Source organism: Theropithecus gelada, chromosome 6 (genome assembly GCF_003255815.1).
Source record: "Theropithecus gelada isolate Dixy chromosome 6, Tgel_1.0, whole genome shotgun sequence".
Classification (NCBI taxonomy): domain Eukaryota; kingdom Metazoa; phylum Chordata; class Mammalia; order Primates; family Cercopithecidae; genus Theropithecus; species Theropithecus gelada.
This window is the reverse complement of record NC_037673.1, coordinates 84174617-84186914: the sequence shown is the minus strand read 5'-3', so window position 1 is coordinate 84186914 and position 12298 is coordinate 84174617. Positions and strand designations below refer to the sequence as shown.

General features: G+C 40.3%; 1 long non-coding RNA gene across 1 annotated transcript; it reads left to right on the top strand.

Annotated features, from left to right (window-relative positions):
• The first annotated feature begins 1302 nt into the window (after nucleotides 1-1302).
• Nucleotides 1303-10200, top strand: LOC112625786. Its single transcript, XR_003119778.1, has 3 exons — nucleotides 1303-1671; nucleotides 3542-3590; nucleotides 7031-10200. It is a non-coding gene; the product is annotated as an uncharacterized LOC112625786 (long non-coding RNA).
• The last annotated feature ends 2098 nt before the right edge of the window (nucleotides 10201-12298 follow it).

Below are 12298 nucleotides of genomic sequence, written 5' to 3'. Positions count from 1 at the left end.
GACACGCATGGCTGTCTGTCCTCCGGCTGCACTTGGCGGGAAAGCTAGGGGCCGCCGGCGGGACTGAGCGCCAGCGGCTCTCATTACCGCCTCCCGGCTCCCCCCGGGCCGCATTTACATACGGGCCACTGGTCTGAATTTTTACGGCACTCTTCCCCCCTCCCGTACCCGGTCGCACGCGCGCAGGCTCGGAACTACCACCCGGGCACGCAGATACCCGCGCCCACGATGCGGCCAGCCCCAGGCGCGCAAACAGGCCCACAGAGGCAGACGGCACTCTGCGGGACGGATTCCTGCACCGCCTCCCCGCAATCCCGTGCCCACACCCCTGGCAGCCTCCCTGCTTGTGTTGCAGGAAGCCCACCTTACCCTCGAAGCCCCCACCCTTCTCTGTCGTCTGCACACTTCCACCCCCACCCTCCCACATCTCTCCGTCTCTCCCTGGAAGACAGGCGCGCGGAGGCGCGCGCGCGCGCGCGCACACACACACACACACACACACACACACACACACACACACACACGCTTTTTCTTCCTCCTCAAATAGATAACCCCTATGGCGCGTCCCTGGTACCTTTAGAATAGCTCTAGAGTTTAGAGAATAAAAATCTTGAGAATGCATTTCTTGTCTTTAGCCAAACACATTTAACAACCACGATACAAACAGGGGAAGGAGTGAAGAAGGGGGACTTGAACCAAAAGACCTTTAAAAAAAAAAAGTATGCGAGTCAAAAGGTCATTCTCCAAGTTTGTAAATAAAATTGCAAAGAGAGTCCTTAAGAAAGGAGAGGAAAGAAGGGGAAGAAGGTTAGGAAGACTCACAAGTTACGTAAAACGGTTCTTTGGAAAAACGACAGGGCGATTCTTTATTTTAAAAAAAAAAAGAAGAAGAAGAATCTTAAGAAACCAAGAGAGGAAAAAAACTGGAGGAAAAAAGAAAAAGAGAAGAAAAGGATGTTTAAAAAACGCAAAAGAAGTTTCCAAAGAAATGTGTGCTTTGCATCCTACAATAGGAAAATGTAGCCATTGCCTTCCTTCAGACGAGACATTTCTAATTTGTTCCGTCTGTCAGGAGGGGACTGTGAGAGGTTTGGGTGCAAATTCATTATCTGTGGCAACGCAGAACGTAGTGTGGGGACTGAAAAAGACCGTGGCAATGGATGAACAATAGGGCTTCAGTTCATCAGTAACAAAAGCAGTGGGGAAATTGGTTGAGTTTCAGAGCACGTCCTCCTCGGCAGAGGGGGCTGGACTAGACCTTGGACAGCCCCCCCAAAAACTTGCCAAGCCTCGCACACACCACTTCACTCTCCACTCCGAGGCTCAGGGAGCAAGTGCCTGGCATGGGGGGGAAAAGTTGGCTTTTTTTTTTTCCTCCTTGGTCTTTTGCTCCCTTCTCCCTCTCCCCAGAAGGGAAGACCCATTTAAACTATTTTAGACGCAATCAACCAAGAATCACCATGTGGAATTGAGCGGCAGTTTTAAATGTGCTGAGCAGAGGAGAGGAATGATGAGAAAAACACATTTTTTTTTTTTTTTTTGGAGACGCCGAAAGGAGCCTGTTTGTGTGCTGCGGCCGTGCTGTGACTCTGGATCTTGTCTTTCAGCCGGCGCCTCGGTTCCTGCCCAGCTGGATTTGGGGGGCAGCATTTCCTGGCGCAGGGAGATCAAGTGAGTATCGTGGCGGCCCTCAGGCTGCAGCTCGCCGGCGGCGTGAGGCCAGCAGTGCTTGCCGCGGCCCCGCGCCCGCACTCCTCACCTCGCCCGCTAGCCGGTGCCCGCAGAGCCCCGCTGCGGGCCGCTCCGAGGGCCAGTCCGGGGCTTTGCTTCAGCTAATTGATTGTGTGCCTCGGATGTTAAACCTGTTGATCTCGTGAGTTTTCTGAGCCAGTACTGTTAATTATCCAGCGGCTTGACCCCCAATCGCAGAGAGATGCCAGGAAATCTTCGCGTTGGAAAAGGGAATTTTTGTATGTAATTTTGTGATGGTGGTGGTGGTGGTGGTGGGGGGGGTTTCCCTTTTAAACCTAGAACAAAATGCACTTGTATTTTGCACTTCTGGATTCGAATTCGCATTTTGAATAATTCGCCTCCCTTTAACCGCCCCCAAAGTTGCAATTACCTGGCAAGGAAGCGAGGGTCTGATTCGATTTTGGTGGAAAACTTAGTACAGTAGCTAACTAGATCTGGTGGCTTTCCACTTCCCTTTTCTCTTTGCCTTTTGAATTTTGGGAGGTGAGAGGCCGCTTTACAGGGTTATCCCAAGTTGAGATTCATCAAGATGCAACCATCGTGGTTAGTTATTGGTACTTGGAGCGGTTCAGCTTAAGACGCTTCTGGTATCCAAACGGAGCTGGGTCTTTGCGATTTGCTTAGAGTCTAGACCCGGCTGTGGAAGGCAAGAACTCCTTTCTGTGGCCTGGAATTATCTGCAGGAACCCAGGGTGATGGGAACTCGGGCAATGTATTTGCATTAGTGTCTGCGGCGTTTTATCTTGCAAATGTACCCGCGGTGCTTGAATGGGGGACTGTCTTGAGAGGTCAGGAGAGCAGTGGAATTGATCAGAAGTTAGACCGGAGGCTCTGTCAAGTCACGGCCACGGCCAGGGGCCGCTTTGGAGCTGTGGCTGCCTTGGGCCCAGAACCGCAGAGTCGGATTCCGTTTCCTCCCTTTCTTGGTGTCCACCTCTGCCCACCACCCTCCTTTCTCCACCCTGGCACCGGTAATTAGGGCGCTGTCCCAGGAAGCGAGCTCCCACAGTCAGCGTAATTAAACCAGGGCAATACTTTCATTTTGCAAAACCAATAGCCCCACCCCTCCAGTCCAAAATAACAATAAGCATAAAAAATCATAAAAGAAAAGCAACCTATTTGGGGGAGTATTGAATTCCTGAATCTTGGATCGAGAGGGAATGGGGGAAGGGAATTTTTCAAAAATCCACCACTTTACAGCAATCAGGTTTTACATTATTCATTGATTTACTGAAGGAAAGAGCCAATCAGGAGCCATAGATATGAATGCACATCTCACTGTGCTGTGGCCTTCCAGTAAACTATTTGCATCTTTCTAATGGAGTAGATATTTATCCAGGGATTCCCATTGTTCGAAAGGCCTGGAAATTCAGTTCCTTAAACATTTAGAAAATAAGGCTGTTCCAGACTTAAAATCCTTACATGGAAAGACTCTCTTCTTTTGTATGGCAGGTTACAAGGTTCAAGTCCCTAATGTTTTTTTAAGAGTCCCTCTTCCTTCCAAGCTAAAAATAAAAGAAAAGAAGAAAGAAAAATTAATTTCTCAAACCCCTCCAGATTCTGCATATTTTGCATTCACATTATCATGCATGTCTCCATTTAAATGCAAATTACCATATTTAACCCTGTGGGTGCTGAGACCCAGGATACATTGTACTGGGGTTTTATGGAATCTCTTGGCATTTTAAGGAATCATGGTAATAGCAATATTTTAAATGAAGCAATAGCTACATGACTTTATTCATATATATAAAAACTGTGATCATTCGTTTTCTGGACTGTTTTTCAGATGAGACTGCAAAGAAGCATAAATGAATAGACAATCCAACCAACCAAAGGTAATTTTGAAATTTACATTTGATAAAATCCAAGTGATGTACAAAACAGAGTATTATTTACTGGGTGGCAGGCCTGCAGTGGGTTGCATATCTCCTAATTCATGCTCTAAGGTTCTGTATGTGCAGCCTTCTCCTCTGCAGGGAGCCTTTGTATATTATGTATCAAGCATAATACAAATATAACCTGTAACTGCCCATAAAAAAGAAATTTGAGATACAGAGTAAACAATAGTATACTTTTGTTAGAAAGTAAGCCAGTCAGGTACCTTGCCTGAACTATACAAATCACTGTAAATTAAATGGCTTTTATGTAGAAAATGGTAGTCTTGACTGTACTAGTGGACTGTGGTTTACATGCATTTGAATCGTACAAACCAAATATTAAAAGGGGATCTCAGTGATAGGTCAATTCTTCATGTACTTTATAGTAATCTGAATAGGATTCAGAGGTGTTCCAAATATTGGTGACAAACCTAATGCATTTGAATTTATGAAATAGCGTAATTCTGATCCAAATAATGTGGAAAACCTAACTTTTCACTTTTAACTTAAACAGAGACTGTTTACTCCCAAGTAAACCAGAATGTTTCAATTCATGTTTCAGCCATCTGGAGACCTATAAAAAGATTAGAAAACAAGCATGACAATCACGTCCTAATCTACTGGCCATTAATGGGAATTTATTAGTGAATGAGCAGGCAAACCATTTAAATTCAGTATATCCTTCAGTATGCAGATTTCAAAATGGTATTCTGCTCAGCTTAATAGCTTTTTGAAAGCAAAAATATCTGATATAACATGTAGGTGTTAATAGTTGCTCTTAGTATGTGACAGATATTGCTAGGAATCTTTAGGGCTACACAATTGTTTCAACTTGTGTCACATCCTGTATAATAATACAGTCTTTGAAATATGTATGGTAAACTATCATATAAACTTTGGCAATATTCAAAATAATCAGATGCTCTGTGTTAAACCTTCCTGTGTAGTTTTTATTTCTGCATATCCTGAGAGATGGTAGAGAGTAAAATATTTAATTGGCTATCTGGCTAATGCACAGACTGCCTATAATCCTAATGTTGGTTCATTTTACTTATTGGGGCTCCCATGATGAGTCTATGTCATATGTGCCAGGCATGGGGACCAGGCCTAGAGTCCAGTTGATATGACTATGTGGCATTGCCCTAGAATATGCTATTTTAAGACAGTATCTTCTGTAGCTTTTAATTGTAGAAGCATACCAAATGTTCAGTGTCTTGGCTTTCATGATGGGTACTTTGGTTTTAAAAATGCATTTAGTTGCCAAGTGTGGAAATATAGCCCTGTTACTTTGCAAATTCACACAGATATGGGGGTGATAAACGTACACAGACAAATGCATGACATCTCTTTGCTTCCACCAACCCCCACCCAGGTATATATAAAGCAAAAGGATATTCTAAAAATATCTGTCATCTGACCACATGCTTGCTTTAAGTAATACATGCCAAATCACTAATGATTCTGCATCTGTGTCTTGGAAAGCAAGGCCACAATACTCTCACTCTTCCAAGGCGGCAAAGCTCATTACTGTTTGACATAATGTCTAAAGTGAAATGTGCCTCAGTGATATGTTACATTTTTATTTAGTAGTTTATGTTGTGACCAGATAGTTCAAGAAGGAACAGTAACTTCATGGAGGTGTGTTTCTCTGAATTAGTTTTTGGTTTGCTTGTGCATTTTATGTATAACCCAATGCAGCCATTTCTGATTGTACCTCTTGTACCATAATTTGATAAGAAAAATAGATGAACAATTTCAAGAGCTTAGTCTTTTCAAAATAATCAGTAGTGGAATGTTTACCAAAAAAGTAAAGAAATAAAAAATCTTGGGAAACGCTGGCATCTATGTTACTAAATCATGTCTTTAGTTGGTGTAATATTGTAGTTTAAACTCTTAATTATAGGCTTTTCCTCACTATTCTGATTTTCTTGCTAGTCTTTTTTTATAGGGTTTATATATATGTGCTCTGTATGTAATTCAGTAAGCGTGTTCACATTCGTGTCTTAAATGAATAAGTCACTGAATTAATGAAAGTGTATGTTAATTCCAAAAGTGTTTTAGTTGTTGGGGAAAATAATCTATAGAAATGAGAGTATTGTGATAAACTAGTCATATGTGCAAAGAATATTAAGATTACTCTAATAGCATATATTTTAAAGAATAGCAATATGACCAAACATAACTTGAAATTTTGAAAAGCAGTTCATAAGGTTCACCCTTGGTAAATATGAATCTTATGTAGATTACCTTAGATGTTCTGTTGAGGGACATTTGAATATTACAACTACGCGTATTATGTGTTAGACATAGATTACTCATTACTAAGGAGAGAGAAGAAGAAAAAGACTCTTTGAAGTGATCATATTCACACTTTGAAAAGTTCTAAGAAAAGGAATGAGGCTAATTAATTAATAAAACAGCATTCCTCTCTAGATAGAAGAAAGGTGGGGGTGGAGAAGGGGAAGGTAGGGCAGAGTTATGCTCTTAACATCCAGGTGTTTTATATGTATTCTTCACGAGGTAACAATGCTTCTTTCATACTTTCAGAAGCAAGACTATTACATTTTCCTTTTGTATGAAAATTGATGTTTAAAACAATAGACAAAGGCTCAGGATTTTCATTACAGCAGAGTTGTGTACAGCATTAGAAACTAATGCTGCAATGTTTATCTGTGCTGCATTCTAACGCACACACCCTACATATGCAGTCATTTTTAAAAAACCAGGATGAAGTCCACTTGCTTAAGAGCATTCAGTTTGAACTTACAGAACAAAATACGCTGCCCTATCGCCATGGTACATAGATACAAAACATGACTGAGCTGTGAAGCCATTAAAAACACACCACCAGAGCAAATTGTCAATGTAATCACACATCGACTCACTGCGTAATACAGATCTGATTCCCAGCCCCAGAAAACGAGGCCCTGCTTTAAGCAATAGCAAAGTGCCTTCCATCTGTCTGCCTATGCAATCTGCCAGAAGAAAAATGCAGGCAAAGACGTTCCCCAGATCTGAAATGCTTTTATCTGTCCTTAGAGAGAGATTTCTTCCAGTCTTTGGATATTAGAACGATCTACACTAGCACGGAGGAGGTAAAAGGCCGCGGGTTGCTTTTCCAGGAGCAGTCGGTAGTGCTAGCGGAAGAGATGTTGATTGAGAAAATAGGGATTGTTGCAATGCTGCCGCTACTGCTGCTGTCGCTGCCGCTGCTCAGGCAGCAGGCGTGGGGCAGTTGGCTGATCACTGATGCATATCAATAACCATGTACTTGAGATTTCTCATGACATCATCATTACCTTGGTCTCCCGCGGTCTCGAACCTTTGACCTTGCCGGGCTGGTCCACAATTTGGCAGTGAAAGCCCCTCCAATGATGGCCCTTTTCTCCTTCTTTCAGACCGGGGGCAGCAGCAGGCCAGCAAGACGGCATCTTCTCCTTCCCAGCCTAGAAGCCCTGTGAAATCGAGGATCTTCCCCCTAAAACACATACACACAAGATATGTGCAATCAAGCTGCCACCGCTTGGTAAAAAGCTCATGGTGCCTAACCAAAAAGGATCAGGAGCAGATCCTTGAATCAGCTGTCACTTCTATAGAATGGGATGTTTTTTTTTTCCTTCCTCCTTAACCTGCGCTGGAAATTGCCGTTGGCTTTATACATCTCTATAGAGAGAGGCTAAAGAGTCTTGCGTGAGAAAGAAGCAATTTACAATGCAAATAGAGGCCTGTGAAGGGACGGATGCTGCTGCTCATTCGTAACAGCTTGCTGCACCTTAATAGCTGGTTTTATTTTCTGATATTAATAGATGAATTGTTGGCTAACGCTGCCGGAGATTACTTGCTGAAAGGAAAAAAAAAAAGTTCGGAATAAACTCTGAAGGCAACAGATCTCGTTTGGATATTTTAGCCGCGCACACACACAAACAGAAACCAGGTCATATTCACATAAAAGGAGGAATCTTAAGCGCGGCAAGTATCCTGGACGACTACTCCTCGGTACTGCCAGAAAGGATCGGGACCTGGAGTCTGGCAAGAGGAAGACAGAGGCCTGTGTGGGAAGCGAGTTGTTATCTTTGGTTATCTAGCTGTATGAGTGTATTGGTCTTCATAAAGCTAGATAACCGAAAGTAAAAACTCCTTCAAGATCGCCGGGGAGCGTGTGAGAGTGAAAGACTACAACCGAGAGACAGTAAAAACCAGAAAGGTCAGGAATACTTATTGAATCTAACTTTGTTTTTGTTTTGTTTTTTCCCTTATGATTAAAGGTGGGATGAGAGGAAATTAAGTGACACACATATGCTAAAATATCAAGGTGCCAGATATATCTTGAGAGGGGTTGTTGCAGCTGCAAAGAAGTGTATAGTGCTAATGAGTAAAGATGCATGTGCAGTTTGTTCTATTTTGAGGCAAAAGTTTATGTATCAGGGATTTTTTTTCTTAGAAAGCTGTTGCAGAGATGTCTGGTACCTAGTTTAAAAATGATTCCATAACATGTAGACTTGGGCAGTTCCTTCCTGAGGCCCCTCCCCCTCAAAAATTGGAAGATTGTGCTTGGAAATTACTTTACATGTATTTGGGCTGTCTGTCAATTTGTACGAAATTAGACTTTCAGAAAAGTTTATACCGGAAGGTTAGTGATTTATATATATTGAGGACTTAGAGCTAGCAGGAAAAATGGAAAAAAAAAAAAAAAAAAAAAAAAAAACCAAAGAAAAAACCAGCAAGGGCTGATTTTTATTCTTCTATTCAAAATACAAGGACAGATGCTTCTCTGTTCCAAGAGGGTTTCCTTGAGGAAGCTACTGAAGCAGAAAGACATGATGGAGACGAGATCGCCTCCCCTCTTGTCAAAGTGTTAAAAAAATGTTCTGTCTTACTCTGCGCCTAGCATTGGAAATGAAAGTGACATTTACGCCACAACCCACGTGTGCGCCTCCTCTCTTTTTGTTTAAGGATGATCAGGTCTATCCAGGAAACAGCTCTGGCATCCCAAACTGAAATAATTAGGACGTATATAGACCTGACAAAAATGGAAAGGGGGTGGGGAATCTGAGGGTCTGTCTTGCCTAATTGATTCCGCTAAACGGAATGCAGGAGATGTGAACGGCAGGACGCTCCGATTCCCACGCTCGGGGGCAAGTGATAAAGCGAGGCCGGGCAGCCTATGACAGACAGCCCTGTTGGGGGGTGGGGGTATGAAAAAAACATCAAGTGCACACACCATACTCATCTCCATCGCTTAAGAAAGTAAAGGCATTTCCCACCCACAGCCATCTGCAGCTCCCCAAATGGCAGCACCAACTGGTCTGTAGCTGCTGCATACTGTCTGCTTCTGTTAATTTTTTAACCACTGTTTAATCTGGCCATAATTAAGTTTGGCTTTCTTCGTTGTTTGAGATTTTCAGAATTCAAGGCAACCTATTAGAAAGCAATTCCAAGAAAGTCCCATGACTGCCTGCCCCTAATGTCAAAATCTCAGTCCATGAGATTATGGCCTTGTGACCACATTTTTACTTTTGTTTTGGGTGGGCTGTATTTTAAAATACATATCTCTATATAAACAGTCATTATAATTTCATGAGGCTTTTTACCTCTTAACATGATACATCTAGGAATTTGGTCTAATTGAGCTAGTAGATATACACCAGAAGTAAAACTATAAAATCATTAACCTGTAGAAAGTTGATTATAACAATATGATAAAAAGTTTATTTTGAAATTGTCTCAGCTAGATGGGTCGAAATAGCCATTTTAATGTAATCTAAAAATAATACTATGCCTAGCAGAAACTTTGGTGCTTTGTAGGTCCCCATTGCCGCCTTTTCATAAAAGTCCTTAAGTTTTCCATATGTCACCAAGCAAACATTTGTATAGGCATTTACACAGAAATGTAACCATTGCAATTAGAAAATATTCCAAATAGCCTGTTATCTTCCATGTGGCCTGGATTACTGACAATCCCAAATATACATTTTTTCTTTAAAAGTAGTACAATTTCCTTTGTAGCTTCAATTCCTTATATGACTTCAGACTGGAGAAGCCTGTTAAACCACTGTTACTTTCAGTTAGAAAGTCTGAGAGACTTTATATACATAAATTATCAATTTGGCTGCTGTACACGTGCCAAAGTTTTACTACTGTAGTGACCGTTGAGAAGACCCTTGTTTATTTACATTTGAAGCACTGTTTGTGCAAACAACCTTTCATTGTTAAGTGCCTGTATTCCTTTCATTTACTTCATGTCCAGGGGTGCTATTTACCTAGAACCATTGTCTACTACAATTAACATTTACATTACAAAGTGTGTGGTTTTCTTTTTCAAGGAGGTTCAATTAAGGCAATAAGATGTTTGCTGGAGAAACCTATTGTTTACTGAAAGCACTCAATGGAGTCAAATTACTGAAGCTTTTGCCTACATCTTGGTCTTTTATGTAAATATGTTAAATATAACATCTAAGGAAAATAAACAATATTATAATTATGTGTTTACCATTGTCATATCAAACTTGCTTTGTATCATACTAATGTTACATAACTTATCGATCAATAAAAATACATTTCAATGTTATTATTTTCATTTTATTTTTTGCTGTTTCACTGCTCTTGGTGCAACATGTCCCAATTTTTCTTTTTTCTATTACACATCAAACTTCTGACATTTTGTTTTATTTGTGTGTGTTGAAGAGAGGTACTGTATCTGAGCATGAGTTTGAAGGGTATTGGAAATAATCTCTACATTGACCTTATAATAAGGTGATATTTCTTTGAAATCTGAAATATTCCAAAGGCATGTACATTTAAGTCAAAAGAAGTGTAAATATCAGTTAAGTAGTTCTTTGAAAGCTAGTTTTAACATTGGCAGAAACCGGATCAAGTTTATTTAGCATACCACTGCATTGTAAAACAGTTGGAGTGAAGTTGCAGGTTGCGTGAGTATGCATGTTAACTAGTGGGAACCAAGCGCAGTCTTTGTGAAAGGGGAGCAGCAGATTGCTGTGCAAGGCCAATGTTAAAAAGGCAGCTGAATTTAACACCATCTGGAAGAAAAGATCCCTTCACGACTTTCTCACACCGTCAGACAAAACTAGTGTCTCTTGTTCCGAGCCCTTGTCTATGCAACCATACAATACTGAGTCATTATACTTTTGCTGAGAGAAAATTTGAGAACACAATATGGGTAACCAGTGAATGACCAAGTTTCATTATGCCCGCTTAAGTCGATTGAAATCTACGTCTAGAGCTATGAATGGTAGTATTGTTTTCCTCACCAGGGCTGTACTAAATGTCAGCACAGTGTAAAGAAAAACTGTAAAGAAAAGTCTGCAAATAACTTACCAAATCTCAATTATAATATTTTCCCACACTAGAACTAATATCATTGCGAGGAGCTACATTGCAGAAAATACAAAAAGAAACGAAAAGTAATAGAGAGTTCATTTAGAAGTTATTTTATCCAGAGAAACATTTTAATTTTCTGATGGGAACTTCAGTTCAGGCTTCAGGCTGGGATGAGAGGTGGAATTCATTACTGACAAGTTCAAATTACAAAAATACTGCTTGTGCAATTAAAATACAATAAAACAAACACCCAGTCCCACCTGAAGCTCTCTATTCTTAAATATAAATGGGCTGTACTTGGGTTTTATTACTTGAGTCCTGCATAGAATTGTTAGTGTGAATCTAGCTTAAATTTTGCTTTAAATTGTGGTACACTGCTCTTTCAGTTTGCCACTGTGATTGACATTGCAAAAGAACATCATTTCCAAAAATATTTAAGAATATTCTGGCACCTCCCTAGGTGGATTCTGGTGTCCCCAGGAATACACTTCCTTTTTATGTTATGCCCCTCCCCCTACTTTCTAACTTTTTTCCCCCTCATGATGTGTGTAAATCAGTTATCTTTCGGTTTAACATTCACAAAATCTATTTAACTGTAAACAGTTAGAAAAAGGAAACAAAACAGTTCAGAAAAAGCAAATGGAATTGGTTGTGTATGTTTTACTAGGATGTCTATTTTAAATGTAATTGACTTTGCAATTTTGTTATTGTGTCACCAAGTGTCTCATAGTTCTTAACATGTAAGTGCAAAACAATGAGTAATTGCTGTTTTGCTGAATAATACATCTGAGTTGCCAACGTCAAAGGTATTATTTTGCGTATTTCTAAACAGGAACGTTAACTGCAGGTTTTGACATCTAGAATCTTTTCATGAAATACTTAGAAATAGGGCGATAAAATGATACCTGTAAAAGTAAATATAAAGATAGAACCCATTTATTTTCTTTACCCTACTTTATTATACCAGAAAATTAACATGGAAAAGTCACTCACTAATCAAATAATAAAGGATATAGGATAAACACAGTCATACAAAACAACAACAAAAATGAAAATTGGATAAAGGTTAAAAAAAAAAAAGATACAGGAAGACTTCTTCAGTGTCCTTGCTGAATGTGAATGGGTATATTCACTAGTATCAATCCCTTAATGAAGTTACCATTATGCATAATAATGAGACAAATGCATTATTTACATTCAAAATGGAATATTTTCCAAAGTGACTTTTCTTTAGGTCACCTTGATCGGTAAATTTTCCACCACGAGAGTTCTTTGTGTTTATTTTTAAAATTAAAACAATTTTCTTATTTGGAAAAATATAAAATTCT